Source organism: Mytilus galloprovincialis, chromosome 7, assembly GCF_965363235.1.
Source record: "Mytilus galloprovincialis chromosome 7, xbMytGall1.hap1.1, whole genome shotgun sequence".
NCBI lineage: Eukaryota > Metazoa > Mollusca > Bivalvia > Mytilida > Mytilidae > Mytilus > Mytilus galloprovincialis.
The window spans coordinates 91,645,271-91,662,295 of record NC_134844.1 but is presented as its reverse complement, the minus strand read 5'-3'; the positions used below and the strand labels follow the sequence as shown (position 1 = coordinate 91,662,295).

The window sequence follows — 17,025 nt, the reverse complement described above, 5'->3', positions numbered from 1 at the left end:
TATTTATTACAGACAAACTGATACAATAAATTGCTTCGCCAAGAACCGCTGGAATCGACCGCAGAGGTCAAATCCTAAACATTTGGGACAAAAATGGACACAATGTTCGTGCATGATACAGGTTTGAATTTGGATTGTAATTAAAAATTTGATGCAATATAGGTTTCTGACACAGATTAATGGTAGCCAAAAAACTTAGAATTGGTTATATCATTTGAATTTATATTTAATTTTTGGCTTTTGTGCAATACACTATGCTGTTGCGAATTGCCCCCCCCCCCCCCCCCAAAAAAAAGAAATAAAAATAAATATATAAATTTACCTCTTTTTTATGCTTTTGTGCAATACACTATGCTGTTGCTATTTGAACCCTCACCCCCAAAAAATATACCCTTGCCCCTCTTTTTTTTTTTGGCAACATGATATTTGAAATTTCTTTTTCAATTTCTGAAATCTGTAATGAGTGAAAATTATCCCCCCCCCCCCCCCAATTTCGGTCCAGTTTATCTTATCACAAATATTCTAGCGGAACAGTTCAGAATGCATGTAAAACAATAGAATTGCTTTATGGTCAAAAATCAATTTCCTTATCGTTTCGATTTATCATGTGATGGCATACAAACAGTTCAAAAATACATCCAAGTCTTTTTTGTTTGCTTATATAATCCTGAAGATTTTGTTCAATGTTTTGTCACTGGTCATCTGTTAGAATAATTTTGGGGTTTTTTTCACACAAGAGACAAGCTTCGTTATATTGCAACTGGTAATAATCGTTAAGTAATCTGATCTTTTAGTGACATACAGATCTGTAGTTGGAATTATTCATCTTCAAACTCTTCTTAACTTTTCGAACAATTATCTTTGTAAATGTCAACATTTTATCTTCTAATATTCCCAAATACATGTTTCCATTATTCCGTTCAACCAAAACTATCTGAAAGATCAAATAAAAAATACAGTGCATATAAAAAAAATTGGAAAATGTGTCTATGGGCTACAAATGCCCCCGCTCGTAAATATACACGTGTCAACTTCCACATTCAGATACATGTACAGGATTAAAGTAGTTAAGACTGATTTGTGATTTTAACATTCGGTTGAGGCAAACTAAAGTTAGTGAACGGAAACGAAAAATTCAGCATTTTTTATGTTTATAAATGGCCTTAACTCAAGAACGGTAGAATTGATACCACTCAGTTAAAAATTTGATCTGTGTTTTATGGTAATATGCATTGTGTATACGATTAATTACATTTACTTGAGGCAAACTAAAGTTAGAGAACAGAAAAATCCAGCAATTTTTATGTTTATAAATGAGCATAACTCAAGATGGTAAAAGTTGTGCCACCCATGCAACATCTTACACTAACCTTGTCAAAAACGAACTGTAACTTGTAAAGTAAGCAAATGTTTCAGAGAGATGTACAAGGACTAAAGGAGCAGCCGGATCTGATCGCCGTATAAATAAGATATGCAAATGATTGTACAACTGCACATCACATATCAGGCCCTCGCTCTAAAATTCATAATATATTCCTTTTCATAGAGTAACCGATACATTGCACGCATTCTTAAAATAATGACTTTTAATTCACTAATAACAATTCCGGCCGAACTACAATTGTCAAAATATGAATTATATTAGCACTTTCAAAACCTTTTGCGATGAGATAAGGTAGAACACTTTTTATAAAACAACAATTATGATTCTTAATTTCAGCATTCTAAGAAATTTCTTGCAAGCCAGTTAAAAGTTTAATCTTTTAAATTACCTCTGTAGATTTTTCTCAAAATGTATCCTTCACTAATGTTCTCTGTGGTTGTAGTAACTTCTGTCATTTTGTCTGCCTTCTAAACTTTTGTGTTTCTTTATAAATTCTTTTTGATAGAAGTGTCTGGTGGCCTATAAAGAACAGCGTATTATATTTTGACTGAAATGGTCATATTATCCATGAAGATGGAGACTTTTTGTCAATTATTCTGTGTGCCAAACAGATTGCATAAGAGTGTGAGTACAGTTCTTTAGGTACTTATGAAAATGTTCAAAACTAGTTTTTTACATAAAATAGTCTATTGGTCGTTTATTTGTTTTTCGCAATGGTGTTTTATTGTTTCATAGACTTATGAGTATAAATATCCTTTGGATTCAGTGGCGGAGCCAGTTAGGGTTCCGTGCTTTGAACGCCTCCTTTTTTGACGATCAATGGTTTTAAATTGGAACAAATGTTTAGAACCCTCTTTTAAAAATGGCTGGTCCCGCCCCTGGGTATCTTTCACTTTTTGCTCAATAATAGGTACATGTTCCATCTTTCTATGCAACAATTTTATAGCTAGTGTGTCCTAACAGCTGTTCTAAGACTAAGCGTAAAGAAAGTGAACATTTGATTTTTTAAATGTTTAAAGATTACTTCAACTTTCACCCGTAGTAAATAATAATGAGATTACCAATTAGAAACATTATTACTATCATAATAATTAAAAGATAATAAATAATATTTATCTAACAAATTTACGTTCAAACTTATGAATTAAAAAAGAAAACATGTACCCAATCTTTTATATATATTCTTCACTTTAAGCATGGAATCATTATATTAAAATATACAATTCCTTGCTATAAGGCATAGTCTTCAGAGTCGGATCCAGGGATGTTTAAAAAAAGGGGGGGGGGGGTAACAATAAAACTGAGTCTCATCTAGCCCCAAGCATCATATCAGGCATTGTCATTACTAATGTCTTCTAATCTGAGTAAATTAAATTATAAATTACTAAAAACTATTAAATGTCTTCTTATCGGAGAAACAATTTCGACATTTAAACGAAATCTTTTACTTATGATAATGTTGATTCTCCACAAAGTAATATAAATAGAACCATACAAATAGTAGGCAAATACATGTTTTCAGATACCATCTTCAATATAAAAAAAATCACATCATGAAAAAATTAACTTGTTATGTTTTCCTCTTCTACTAGCTTCAAAATATATCCAAAATCATGAATGTGGAACATACTCTATCTGACATAATCATTTGGTAATTGATGCAATTAGTGTCTCGAGCTCTTCCATGCCCGTCTTAAATATAAAAAAACTAAATATAAAATAAACAACTCTCCTAATGCTCAGGTTGGTTGTCATATTATGCAACACAGTTAATAATATGGAAAAAACATTGAACTTCTTTGTCATACAAAACACTGTCAAACATCCAAACATACTATCCACACTGATCTGTGTCCACACTTGTAGTATATAAATTTATTTTAGTGATATAAAAAAATGTCAGAGTAGTATAGTCAAATTTAGTTATAGAACGAAGATTTAATTTAATTTTCTTCATGATATACCTCTTTCCTTAATGATATGATTATCGTTATCATAGGCAGTTGTGGCGTTCCATAAATGCTATATTCCAAATTGTTCTTGTTTATTATGGAATGATCGATATTCTGATGTATATTTACCAACGTTTTTTTCAACTGATCGGGCGGAGCTTATGTTTTAATTCGCATAAGGACAGTCTATTTGAAGATGTGTGTGATAAGGATGATTGTCGTTATAATTATTATTGAATTCTAATCACTAATCAGTGTTACCAAACGCATATACAAAAGAACTGAGTGTATGTATGATATGAGACGAATAACTGGACACTTCATTGATGATCTTATCCCAAAACTCCTGTCTATAGATGGACTGGTCTTAAACTTCTTAAACTCCGCCCAGTCAAGTGAAATAAATCTAGTAATAGTAATATCGTAGAAAAATATGCAAATTGATATTCGCAGATGCAGATCGATCGAGGATTTGAAAAAGGGCATACGCAGAGACTTGTAAAACGTCTAGTATGCATTGAGCATATATGTCGGGGATCTATGAGGGGATCCCAGTATCCTTGACCCCACCCCTAATCCCACCACTAGTATACTGAGCAAAACTAACCTCCAATTTCTTGAACTGTGATGAATGTTTCATAAACGAAACTGGAAAACTATCCCGTCTATATTCAACTTGTCTTCCCTCCTTTTAATTTCCACTTGTCTGTCATCTTCATTGCACGTACATAGAGAGAAATACCAAGTGATCATATCATACAAAATTACAGATCAATGTCTTACATCTTGTCATTAATTATCTTGTGTTTCCATTTGAAGTCTGTTCGGCATGTGGTAACACTAGGGGCCTACAATCAACGTACGCGTGCATTACATAAAGCCGCGTTTGTTATAATTAGCAATAATTATTTTAACAACTTCAGATAGATATGCGGCACTTGTTTGCTAACATGAATTAAACAAATCGAAGATTGTAAATTATTTGAATCTGTGTCATTTCATAGAGGTTATTAATGTGTGGTCATTTTGTATCATTCTAATAAAATAATATGTTAATCAAAAATGTACAACTACAAAAGTATAATGGTCTGGATGGATGGTCCATCGATTTTGTATTCTTTTAATTTTTAAAACATGTTTTCTATTCTTTATAATTTTGCTCATTATTCTCTATTTGATCATCCTTTTATTTTCTATTCTTTATATGTTTTTTGTATATGGTATATTTTTTGTCCTTTATTCTGCGTTTTCCAGTTTCGTGATTCGATATTCTATCAACTCCAACAAGACCCTCAAGTATTATTACCGATAAATAGGCGTTTGAGAATGTGTACCATTTTGTCTTATCCTTTCTTTTATTTGTTTTTAAAGATTTATAAAATTAAAGCTTACCGCACTTCATCCCGGTCTACCCTTATTACAGGTATTCCCCATGGTATGTATTGTTTTAAAATAGCTTCTCGTTCCGTGCATGCATGCATGAACTATTTGACACTGCACGTTAACCAACCAACAATCTGTCAATCAATCGATTTTATAAAAAAGATGTATCATATCTTACATCAAAACAATGTATAAACACCACCCGTTCATCTTTTTCTACAAAATGATAAATGTGCAGATCACACTGCTGACATTACTAGACAACATACATGTATATGACACTTCGTCTATACCTGATACTGTGGATGGGGGTTTACAGAATAGAGAATAATGAACAAAAAAATAGAAAGAATAGTAAGAGAAAAATGGTTTAAATTTGACCCCATCCTGACTCTCGTACTTGTGAGAACGTATATATAGGTTGAGGCCTTGCCCTCCATGTATTCAAAGTAAAGCATTATTTTGATTATGAAACATTGTGATTAGAAACGGTTGCTTTTTTTCAATCGATCTTCCAACCCTATGCCTTGAGTCTGGGTGCTAAAACCGAAATATCGATTTATTAGTGTTCAACGTAACTTTCAGCACAATATTGTTCATTTCGTGGTTATCAAACTGTAATGGTGGAGAAAGCCGGAATGCCAAGAGAGAATCTAAGATTTTTGTCGTGAAAACTGATAATTATATTCAATCAATATACTAAACCCCTAACGGGAAGAATTTCACGTGAGGCACCCGTCGTATTGGTCATGTTATTACAAACTCGGTAATAATTCGGCGGGTCACATTCCTGAAAAGGGAACGGAATTGTAGTTACGACATAAAGAATCATAACTAAATAAATGATACTAAACCACTAACGGGAAGGATTGTGCCTGATATTCATATGATGAAGACATAATCTTTCAATCAGTTTAATTGAAGTCTTGAGCTTGCATGTCAGTTAACTGCTAGTAGTCTGTTGTTATTTATATATTATTGTCATTTTGTTTATTTTCTTTGTTTACATCTACTGACATGAGACTCGGACTTCTGTTGAACTGAATTTTAATGTGCCTGTTGTTATGCGTTTACTTTTCTATATTGGCTAGAGGTATAGGGGGAGGTTTGAGATCCCATAAACATGTTTAACCCCGCCGCATTTTTGCGCCTGTCCCAAGTCAGGAGCCTCTGGCCTTTGCTAGTCTTGTATTAATTTTAATTCTAGTTTCTTGTGTACAAATTGGAGTTTAGTATGGCGTTCATTATCACTGAACTAGTATATATATTTGTTTGGGGGCCAGCTGAAGGACGCCCCCGGTTGCGGGAATTTCTCGTTGCATTGAAGACCTGTTGGTGACCTTCTGCTGTTGTTTGTGCTATGGTCGGGTTGTTGTCTTTTTGACACATTCCCCATTTCCATTCTCAACTTTATTTTTTAAGATTGCATTTTGAACGCAACTGCCATGTGCGAGGTTTGAACCATCACAACATCAGGCCCCTAAAAACGAAAAGATCAAGAAACTAAAAATCGCATGCATGTGTTTTTAAGGTAATATTATATATAATTAAGTATATATATATTGTTTCAACTTATAATCAAAAGTGCATTAATTGTAATAGAAATTTCAACAATTTAAAAATATGTAAAAGAACTTTAAGGCTAAAAAATATATAGGCGAAACAAAAATATGGATATGTTGTTTGGTATCCCATTCTCTTCAAAGCTAATGATAAATCTGTATGTATTGTACATGCTTCATACCCAGTGGCGGTAACTTGACTAATATACCTCGATTTTTAGTGAGTCGAAGGAGGAAACGGCATCAGTGCGGACAAAGATACTACGGGGGGGGGGGGGGGACTTGATTAATTATACAACGAAACCCTCGACTTTAGATGAGCTTTCATCGTTTTCAGATAAAAAAAAATTAAGGAGACGATTTTTAAGTTTGCTGAACGTGGTGTGGCTAAAATTACGTGCATATTTAGGACTTGAACAAAATAACAATAAATCCAGTAGATAGGTTCGTAATGAAATCTCTTCATTGACTTTGTCTTGTGTAAAAAGCTTTCTTGAAATCCCCGCGGGTTTAATCAACTTTGAAGTAAGTGCTTCGTTCTTTCATAGTTTATATTTGTTTTTAGTTAATTCGCCATTTATTATTTTATATTTACATATTAAACAATAACCCGGATAAATCATTCCAGAACCATGATAGTGCTTGTATTTTATAAGAGGATAACGAAATTAGAGAACTATATTTATTTAGATTGATAACCATGATGGAGCAAAGTTTTAACCACTTTTTTATGTCCCTTTTTACCATAAGATACTCCGGTCATTATTTATATAAAGAATGATGAGGATGACGATAATAACGATGTCTGATGTCCAGTGGTAGCTTTTACATACATACACCCAGAATGACAACAGGCTTTATGTTATTTACACGTTTTGTACTAGACAAACTGCGTCAGATTTTTTGACTCGTTTTTTCAGAAGATACAAATAACTTTGTAAGAAGACATGCCACTCTGCCAAGACACATTATTCTAACTTCAATCGTACCAGACTTCAAATGCTTTCACTACATATAAACGAATGTTTTCTTAACCTTCATTATTTGTTTGTTAGGAGCAATGTAACATATAATATCATGGAAAAGCCATTGTTTTTTTACGGAAAGCAGGAACAATAAGCTAATATAAAAAAGAAGATATGGTATGATTGCCAATGAGACAACTATCCAAAATGACACAGACATCAACAACTATAGGTCACCGTACGGCCTTCAACAATGAGCAAAGCCCACACCGCACAGTCAGCTATAATAGGCCCCGGTAAGACAATGTAAAACAATTCAAATCGGAGAAAAGTAACGGCCTTATTTATGTAAAAAAATGAACGAAAAACAAATATGTAACACATAAACAAACGACAACCACTGAATTACAGGCTCCTGACTTGGGACAGGCACATACATAAATAATGTGGCGGGGTTAAACATGTTTCTCTCACAAGCAAAAAAACCCTAACTGTAAGTCTACAGTGCAGTATTTCGGACGTCAACACAAAAAAAAAAAAACAGCATGCAAATATATATATATGGGGGATAAGTATACCATTATTTACACATCAGACTGTACTAATTATATTATAACTTTGAATACACCAAACTAGGTACTTCATATCTGAGTAACAGGCAATAATATACGCCCTCAATTTTATAGAATTAATTCCTAACTATTTGTATCATTTGTATTCATCTGTCAAATGTATGTGTTCTACAAGGATCAGCAGTCCTTACCCTTTCATTTGATATCTATATAACTTACAAAAAATTATTCTGCATATAATAAAGTTTGATTTAAATACGTAAGAACTACTTTGTTTTAAATACGTACTTCTTTCCTTTTTGAACGTGCCCAAAATGGTGGTGTAACATCTTACGAAGTCTATTCAAATTGTTTTTGCAAACTATTTCGCTCTGGCTGTTGCTAGTGGTCGTCTTACATTTGCAGTGTGGTGAGATCCTTTTTGTTGCATGTTGAAGGTTTAATGTGACTTTGAGCAATTAAAGCGCGTTCCTTTGCTTATTTTGTGTATGTGTTTTATAATGTGCTTATATTCATTTTGTGTCACGGATCGATACCCAATATTCTTTTGTTTTTCTATGGAATAAATGTTCCTATACAAAAAAAAATATTGGTATATTCAAAACTTCTATTTTTTTTAATAACGTAAATGATTTTTAATTTTAAGAACTAAACGAAAAAGATAATTGTAATATAAATCTTACGATTCTTTCTTCAAACACGATTTGTTAGCATATGCTAATAACCCATATCATATTTTAATGACCACATACTGTGGCCATCGTGATAATATAAACCTAATAAATTATAAACATTCGAATGTAAAATTTCGCACGATAGATAATGACAAACAAAGTTACGACGGAAATTACATAATAAATTCACAGCGTGTGCATTTGACTCTATCTTAATATATTTGTCAGTACATAGATAACCCGAATAATCCAGTCTTTATATTAATACGATCACTTCGATCACTCCATGAACCATTTCCTCGAGAAAAGTAGTGGATAGGGGCGCTGAATTATTCGAGTTAGTACATGGAGGAAAGGTCTGTTTCAAATGTTATTCAAAGATTAGGAGCGACGATGCAAGGTCCGTTTGTGTATTGTATTTGTCGTGGTTGAAACGGCACCAGGAACATATCAGGATAGACAACAGAAGTCTGTAAGTATCTATTTTATGTATTTGTATATTAACATAGATATAATAAGCCTTTCATGCCTTCTGTTGACAAATTTTCATATTTATGGACTGTTTTAGTAGACCACAGATGTCCTTTTCGAACTAAAAGAACCTCCCTGAAAAAAACACACCTTAGTCGAATCTTTCTTCTCAAGTGAATGCCCGAATGGTCATCAAATTAATACTTGTTATGGGCAGGCATTTTCGAATATTTTTTTAAAAAATGTATTAATTCTGACTGCAAGGAATTTTAAATGGTAAATAATATACATTGTATCTCGAGGGAAATGTACACACTTTAACAACAGTAAATTTTTCATAAATATTATATAAAATAGTAAAAGTGTAGCATATATATCATGTGTATTAACGATTAAACTCTGGAAGAAATATAGTCTAGCATGAATACAAATTAAAGGGTCCTTTCAGGAAAAAACATTTCTCAGAAAGGTATCTCTTTCTTCAGAGGTTTATATGAAACGTTGATGTCTGTTGTGCAGTGATTTGGGTTTTTTCGCCTGTATGCGAGACATGGCATGGTAGGTATTGCAACCAAGCAACGGCGGCGACGATGGTGTACACTATTTGTTTGAAGCATTATATTTTATAAGTTAGACAATCTAAATGCTTCATACCTTATGTTACGAAATTTCCGTCTGTCATATGTCATTGTCCCGGCAACCTCATTTTCATGGTTCAGTAACTGCTTGATACATGTTGTTTTGTTAAATGAAAAACTCACTTATTATGAGTAATATGATAACTTTGTTTGGTATATGGGTTCCTAGCAACATTTACATGTTCGTCAGCTAGGTACATGTAGGGTTAACCTGACCTCGACCTTATTCCATGGATCAGTTATCAAAAATAAAGTAACTTAAGCAAGACCGTATCTAGATACTATAACTAGTAAGTCATCTATATTTGGTGTATGGATTGTTGAAATGATTGTAAGGTGTACATATCCACCCGACAGGTTCCGTCTGACCTTGGCCTCAATTTCATGGTTCATTGGCCAATGTATAGTGGTTTGGTCTCTTTCTCAGATACTTAAAGCAGTAGGACCACTATATAGGGTGTATCATGTATGGAATCATTGTCAGCTGGAAATGTCCGTCTGACAGGTCTCAATTGACTTCGACTTCATTTTTATGGTTCATTGGACAATTTTTAGTTGTGTCATACATTGTAGTTGTGCATTGATAAAGTTAAGTATACCTGATAATTGTACTAAAGACTTTCAATATGATTTCAATGATAAGTAAGACAAAGGCGAGACATTTGCACTCATGTTTTGGTAATAAAATGTGTAAAGTGTTGACTAAAGTACATGTACCTAAATTTCAATATATTTTTGTATCAGAGTGCTGAACGCGCATCTTTAACGTTTTGAGAGGAAAATGAATATTTTGTTGAAGGGAGAATGTGTTGGGAACATTACTCACATTTTTACCTGAGGAAGCTGCTGTTCCTTTTGGAACATGGTCCGAGACCACAATTGTCGTCCCTTGATTTTCGTTACAATTGTCCTCCCTTGACGAATATAGTCCCTAGTGTTGACAGTGGGTTACTTGCCATTAATTTTTATACCCCTTCCAAATTGATTTCTTTATGTTTAATGCCTGAAATTGCAAGTAGGGGGTGAAATTACACTGTAAAAAAAATTGGGTCCAGAATTTTAAAGGAAAGTAGTGATTAGGTCCAGCTGAAAAAGGTTAAAAATTAGCACTTCGGAAGCTGTCAAAAGATTTCAAGACGCCCTAAACATAAAATTGTCCATATTTTGAGTTAGAGCCGATGACGTTTTCTATAATTTTGATATAATTTGTCCCAAAAGTAGTACAACACACTGTAAAAATTTCTTTGAGAAAGCGCAGGTTGGATTTTTTTTATTTTCATTTATGTTCTAAAAGAAATGCACTACGAAATAATTGTGGTCTCGGACCCCATGTCTTACTTGTTTTCTGGTATGTTTTGTTTAAGACTTAATGAAACCATATTTTAATTGTTATTTGTGTATTCAGTTCGCTATCTCCTAGGCATGAACCACTCATCTGTTTTAAGACTCTTTGATTGATTGATTGATTGATTGATCATGACTGGCTGAATGTCCAATGGCAAATATTACATGCATATTCAGGAAGTTGGGAATGATACATGCCAATCCTGATAAAAATAAAGAAATATGCCTGAGAAAAACAATAACAGAGTAAGTGTTCCTGCATTTTAAACTTCAAATATTTCTTGTAGAGTGAGAAAACTGTTATGAAACACCAGCAAAAAAGACTAGATTGTTATTCAGTCCTGACTTATTCAGTGTCTCTGAAGATGCAGATTAGGTATTTAATAATGAGGTTTTAATTTGATAGATTGTTGACTTTTAAATTGTAAAAGTTTAATTAGTTACTGTAAGTTAATCCATTTATTGTATAAATTAAAATTCAATAATTACTGTTCAAGTGCATAGCATAGCCATCTTTATCTTGCTGTATCCAGAGGCAATAGATATAAGATGTGGTATAGGTGCCAATGAGACAACTCTCCATCCAAGTCACAATTTAAAAAAGTAAATCATTATAGGTCAAAGTACGGACTTCAACACAGAGGAAGACTAATATTATTAATTACAATAAAGAGAGTGAATAATATTATATAAGCAAAATGGACATCATAAGTAAGATTAAAAGAAAGACAAACAATTTCTTTATCAAAGATTATAAATTTTGGTATGGTTACTAAAAATATTTGAAATTGTTTTGAATTTGTCGTTATTTCTTTCAGATCAGGACTATCCAGAAGCAAGAAAAAAGACAATTTTTAGCACGTGCATCTACAGAGAGAGACATGTTTTAAAAACAGATATATTTTCAATTTAAGAAAAACCTGTTGAACTTTTACTATTTCTTATCTGTTTATTTTACATTTATATATTGATATTTTGTTTTTTTTTAAATTGCTGCACAGTATTTCTATTCAGTCCCACATAACAAAATCAGCTGAAGAAATTGATGTTTTCATATTTCAAGGGAGTGTCCTTTTGCATTGTTGATAGCAGATATATGCATTGTCTTGAGTTGGGTTTATAAACAGTCACATCGCAATTTCAAATAAAATACATTTTTATGAATCTTACATGTAAATAGACATGAAAGATAGAAAATTATATAGGAACACATTTTTTTCTGACCTAAATGTATTTTCAAGGTAAAATTATGTGAACATATTAAATATTATCAAAAACACCGCTGGTTTAAAATGAATTTATTTTATGTAGCCTAAACAAATCATACAGATCAGTGTATTTTTTCCTAAACAAATTTTATATATTTTTATAACCAGAATAAATTTATTCTGTGTCTCAACCTTAACATAATTACTGTACTATCAAAATGATTTTATTTTATATATCATAATACTTTTAATCCACATTGAATGTAGAATAAGTTTATTCTGTGTCTCCACCTTAATATAATAACTGTACTTTCAGAATAAATTTATTTTATATATTATTATGCAAGACAAAAATCACATTGAACATAGAATAATTTTATTCTGTGTATCGACCTTACCATACAGATTACTTTACTTTCAAAATAAATTTATTTTCTATATTATATTAATCATAAATCACATTAAATGTAGAATAAATTTATTCTATGATTTTCTCGAACTAATAATAGATATTAAGGCTCTATATAATAAATTTATTTTATAAATGATCATATACATAAAGCACCATGCATTTAGAATAAATTTATTCTATGTTGCATCCTTTACAGAGAGTTGACTAAAAATGGACAGCTAAGTGTAGAATTCAGTATAAATTTATTTTGAAATGTAACAAGTGTGGACACAGATGAGTGTGGATAGTATGTTTGGATGTTTGACAGTGTTTTATGATAAATGTAGTTCTATGATTTTCCTATATGTGTTATTAACTGTGTTGCACGATGACAACCAACCAGAGCATTAGGAGTATTGTTTATTTTATATTTAGTTTAGTTTTTATGTTCAAGACAGGCATGGAAGAGACACTAATTGCATGAGTTACCAAATGATTATGATAGAATATGTTCCACATCTTTGATTTTGGATACATTTTATAGCTAGGAGAGCAACACATAATAGGTTCAATTTTTCGTGATTTTTTTTAATTGGGAGATGATATCTGAGAACATGATATAAGGAGCCTGTAATTCAGTGGTTGTCGTTTGTTTATGTGTTACATATTCGTTTTTTCTTTATTTTTTTTTACATAAATAAGCCTGTTATTTTTCTCCTTTGAATTGTTTCACATTGTCATTTCGAGACCTTTTATAGCTGACTATGCTGCATTAGCTTTGCTCATTGTTGAAGGTTGTGCGGCGACCTGTAATTGTTAATTTCAATGTCATTTTGGTCTGTTGTGGAGAATTGTCTCATTGGCAATCATATCACATCTTTTTTTATATGTATTTGCTAACTATTTGTATGGTTCTTTTTAATTTAAATATACTGAGTGCCAATGAAAACGCAACACTTGGTTTTTCAAAAATAAAATTTATGTTAGAAATCATAATCTTTCAAAATGAATTGTTTTTGAAAATTAACAATTCTGACAATAGATCGATATCAAACAAAAATGTTTCATTGTCATCTTTCGGGCGCAATAGATAAACGAAACATCCAATGTCGAATCATCAAATCACAGTCCTAACAAAAAATGTTACAACCCCGTTGTGCAGCGCAATCTCGACAGCGCCGTGGAATTGATCATCCAGGACGTTTAATGTGATCTCGAGGAATGTTATTCCACTTGTCCTGTAAAGCAAACTCAAGCTGACTTTATGATATTGGTGGTGGTTTTCATCATCTAAACCATGTCAAATCTGATGCAAAATTTGCTCTATTAGACCTAAATCTGGCAAAACGCACGACTTTTGGCCAAGGCGGGTGCCAAACGTCTATGTAACTACCACTGACGATTTTTGGTACATAATGAATGATTTTTGGTACATAATGACTGAATTCGATGTTTACACCAGACGGCCGTTTAGATGTCAGCTGTGGTCCTCTTTAACCGTTGAATTTCTGCGCAAATGGTGCTTTACTGAAATTGCTCCATAGGATCTACCGTGACTACCATTGAACTCACGTGACCTTTGGACATCCATCAGAGTTGATATCGGATATGTTAAAGACCAAATGTGTCGGTTGTGCTGAGCGTTTCTTGCTTTTTGAACCCCGGGATGTGGCTTATCATTAACTGATCCATTTTTGTTGAATTTGTGGATGATTTGGGTTATTGTATGCTGTGAAAGGCTTCATTGGATCATGCCCGAAACTGCATGTCGCTGGTTGTCAGAAAGTCCTGGCATTTACTCAGATGTTTATTGCAGTTTCCTTACAATAAGGGCGGGAAAATTCATGACATTAGCCAAGCTTTAAATGACAAAATCGTGAAAATGGTGCATATGTTGAAAAGCGGTGAACTCGGTTTATGTCCGTTCAATATAACCCTTACTTCGCATTTGTTCCAAAAATCACCCAACCGTAAAGTTGTCGACAATTGTCTTTAAAGTCATTTTCAACCAACTTTACAAAGTTCTAATATTAAATAGATAAAAATGATCAGACTTTTTTGAAAAACAAAAGTGTTGCGTTTTCATTGGCACTCAGTATATCTTTGTGGTGGCTTGTCAGTTTCATTAGTAAAACACTTTTAAATGTTAAATTGATCCTCAGATTAGAAGACATTTATTGGTTTGTAGTATTGACAGTGCCTAACATGATACTTGGGCCTGCTGAGCTAGAAAGTAAGCTTCTGTGCTTTTTTCTATCAATTCTTTGATAATATCTCCTTCAAAGCTGGTGAAAGCAAAACAAATTTGGTCAATGGACAAATAATGTTTGGTTCAAACAAAAAAAAATGCTTTTATCTCCCTGTTACTTACATTGTACATAGAAATGATAATACTTGGAGACATCCTTGTACATGAGAGTTGTCTGTAAAATCTTTATTTCACAAAGAATGAATTGCATAACAATGAACCGAGCTCAAAGCAAAGCACTTTAATAATACACTTTGACAGAGAGCTCAATCCAGTGATATACTTTGTCATGAACATCTATCAACCAGAACCATATCTCAATAACATGCCATTCTACATGGTTGGATTAGAAGTCCTGAAAAAGACATGATTTTTTTTTTATCGTATTAAATTTAAAGTATATATGCATAGGTTAAAACTTTCACAAATTTGTGGTATAATCATTCAGTGTCTGGCAACTATCAATTGCTTCATGCACATACTGATATAGGTTGAGCATGAGTGCCCCTCTGTTGGAAATAAAAACATACGTCCACCTAATTTTAGTCAACTGATGAAGAAACATTCAAAACTATAAAATAATATCTAAGACTTGTCAGTGTCTATATATGGCTATTCACCATCGCCACTGAATCAGTGATATATGTACACATAAATACATGTAAGACTAAAATTAAAGTACATATATAAGACTAAAACTGACATTTGGTCTTTACCTTCATTCCCCAAGTCGTGTTCAAATCTGATTCATGATAAAATAAAAATTACAACCAATGAAATCAAAGGCGAATTAAGAGGTCCCCCCCCCCTTGTCTGAAAAAAAAAATGGTTGATTATTTAGAGAACCACTGTAGCATGATCAGAGTGGGCCCTCTCTTAGGCAGTCAGTGGGCCCCCACTTACGAAAATTTCTGGATTCACCACTGGAAATATCCCTCTAATAGACTAGCGTTTAAATCCAAGTTTTCTAATATGGTAGCTAGGTGAAACCTAAAACTAAAAAATTTGAAAAAATATTTTAAATATATTTCAAATGCATGTACATGTGATAATATAAATTCTCCAAATTTCACTGTATTTTCCCTTTTGATGTTTTTCAACTACAGCCAGTTTGATGTGGGTTGATGTTTGATTGTTGTACATGTTATATATCGACATGAGATTTGTTTATATACATAATACTTATTTCCCTAAATTCAAATAAAATAGATGTGAGAAATTAAAGGAAACCATATGCAAATATTAAAAAAATAATTTGCATTTGTTCTGTTGATTGATAGTGGTACACATATGAAGAAATGGTGAAATCACTTATATATAGTTCTGATCAAAAGTTTCATGATAGACATGCATGGTAAATAAGTAGTAGGTTGTTTGCAGCATATTCAACTTTAAAAATCTTTTTCAGGTCTACAATCCATATAAAAATCTTTATATATGTGGTATAATTTCCAATGAGACAGCTTTCCAGAGGTTAAAATAACAAAGTAATTATAGGCAACCATACAGCCTTAAAAAGTGAGAAAAAAAACAGTCTAGACATGTTAAGTAAGCAACAATTAAATTAAGAAAAGTAATGGCCTGATTTGCAACTTATAAACAACTGGTTTGGAACCCTCACCCCAAACAAATCAAAGAGCAGATTGCTCTAAGGGATACGATTGTCGTTGTTTCGTTGACACATGTACATGTATACATGTAGCTGGATAATATTATTTTCAAAACTAATTCAACTGCACATGTAAAATAGTTACAAAATATTATAGCCAATCCCGGATAAAAGTGTATGAACAATTAATGCAATTAGGCCTATTGTGTTTTATTTTTGTACTATCAATTCCAAGTTTACTTTCCACAGCAGTCACTGAGACTCAGAGTGGGAGAAGGTATTTCACTTCGTATCTTATCACCTATTTTCCTACGTTAATTCTAGGAGGAACCCAATTCCTAACTCTTTAAATATTTAATTTCCTTTTTGTCAGTGATCATGACTCCTTTCCGTACACATTTATCGGTTTAAATTGCGATCGTTTTTAATATAATACACTTTATTGACAGAACGAGCTAATACTCCACGTATTGTTTTGATTCAGAATTCACGGAAGTTACTTCAGGAAGGGAGACAACTCGAAACAATAATATGGAAGACTCCATTTCGCCTGAAGGGGTGTTCTACGATGTGGACTATATTTATTTTAATTTAAATGATGCATATGATTTAAAATTATGCAAC

At 32.6% G+C, this 17,025-nt stretch overlaps 2 long non-coding RNA genes across 2 annotated transcripts; one reads left to right on the top strand and one right to left on the bottom strand.

The window, feature by feature from the left end:
* Positions 1-281: 281 nt before the first annotated feature.
* Positions 282-4,100, bottom strand: LOC143082055 (uncharacterized). Its single transcript, XR_012980243.1, has 3 exons — positions 3,944-4,100; positions 1,773-1,903; positions 282-934 (listed from the first exon to the last, which is right to left on the bottom strand). It is a non-coding gene; the product is annotated as an uncharacterized LOC143082055 (long non-coding RNA).
* A 4,726-nt stretch (positions 4,101-8,826) lies between these two features.
* On the top strand, positions 8,827-12,232 carry LOC143083983 (uncharacterized). Its single transcript, XR_012980966.1, has 3 exons — positions 8,827-8,964; positions 11,233-11,321; positions 11,764-12,232. It is a non-coding gene; the product is annotated as an uncharacterized LOC143083983 (long non-coding RNA).
* Positions 12,233-17,025: the final 4,793 nt, after the last annotated feature.